At 35.5% G+C, this 1,363-nt stretch overlaps 1 pseudogene; it reads right to left on the bottom strand.

The window, feature by feature from the left end:
- Nucleotides 1–342: 342 nt before the first annotated feature.
- Nucleotides 343–901, bottom strand: LOC132043714 (uncharacterized; annotated as a pseudogene).
- Between the last annotated feature and the right edge of the window lie 462 nt (nucleotides 902–1,363).

Below are 1,363 nucleotides of genomic sequence, written 5' to 3' on the forward strand. Positions count from 1 at the left end.
TATAATTCTTTATGCCCAACGGATGCCACGTGGCGTCATCCCACGCCTTCAAAATTATTTTCCCCTCAAATTATTATTTACCCACTATAATATGCCAACCCGACCCGGATTCATTTTTTTCAGCCAAAAATATACGGACCCAACTGTGCAAAAGATGAATCCGGGTCGGGTTGGGTTATTATACGGCCTGGGATGATTTCAACAAAATAAAATTACAATTTCCTAATTTCCCAAAATTCAGATTTCTAATAATTCAATCAATAATCAACATCTTCTTGTTGTTTATTCCTTCTAATAACAAGAGCAAAATAACCCTAATGCAACGACAAAAAGCGCAACAACATTCTTCTTTAATCAAAACTTTAACCACAAAATCAATAATATCACCTGTCGATTTCTTTCCTTCCAACACCAAATCCACTTCTATTTTTACCAAACAAATGTTAACAAAACCAAAATAGTAATCCAAGTCACCAAAGTATTGTCTTGCAAATAAAGTCTATCGCAACCATTGATATAACACCAAAAGATAAACCTAATAACACAGAGATGCGTATAAAGCAACTAGAAAAAACTAAGTTTGTGGGGTTTAAGGAATTAGTTGACATAGTTGATTCATACCAAGAAAGAACTGTTTAGAGAAAATTCCAAGAAATTGATAGTAAAATTGTGTAAACTGTGACAAATAGGAACACCCATGTTCTTCTTTTGCTCATGATTTTTATGAAGAACACAGAAGAGATTATTGATTGATTTTGTGGAATTTGAGGTTCTTGTTGTTGTTGTTGTTGTTTTTTCCATTTTGAATGGTTTTTTTTGGGTATGATTTGGTTAGCTTTTTGGACTTTGATTTTTCTCAATGGGTTTCTATTCAAAACCCAACGGGTCCGTATATTTTTGGCTGAAAAAAATGAATCCGGGTCAGGTTGGGTTATTATAGTGGGTAAATAATAATTTGAGGGGAAAATAATTTTGAAGGCCTGGGATGATGCCACGTGGCATCCGTTAAGACATAAGGGTATAATTGATCCCATAGTATAACGGTAAGGGTATAATTGGCCTTATAGTGTAACGAAGGGTATGGATGAACTATTTCCCAAAGTTCAGGGGTAATTTTGGCCCTTTTCCGTAAGCAAAAACCGCGAGAGTGGGCGCATAAAGTAATCCTTCATCGAAATTGCACAAAACTACAAGGGGAAGCTCCAAGTGGTCTTTCGCCAAATTTCAGTGGGCCAAATGTATAGATCAACTTCAAAACTTAATTCCAGCTGATCAAGGAGGGTTTTCACTACAATTTTTTATATGAAATAGTCCTCTAAGTCTAGTTTTGGTAGAATCAAGCAGCTCGCGTTTTATACACTCC

The sequence above is a fragment of the Lycium ferocissimum genome, unplaced genomic scaffold (assembly GCF_029784015.1).
Source record: "Lycium ferocissimum isolate CSIRO_LF1 unplaced genomic scaffold, AGI_CSIRO_Lferr_CH_V1 ctg27743, whole genome shotgun sequence".
NCBI lineage: Eukaryota > Viridiplantae > Streptophyta > Magnoliopsida > Solanales > Solanaceae > Lycium > Lycium ferocissimum.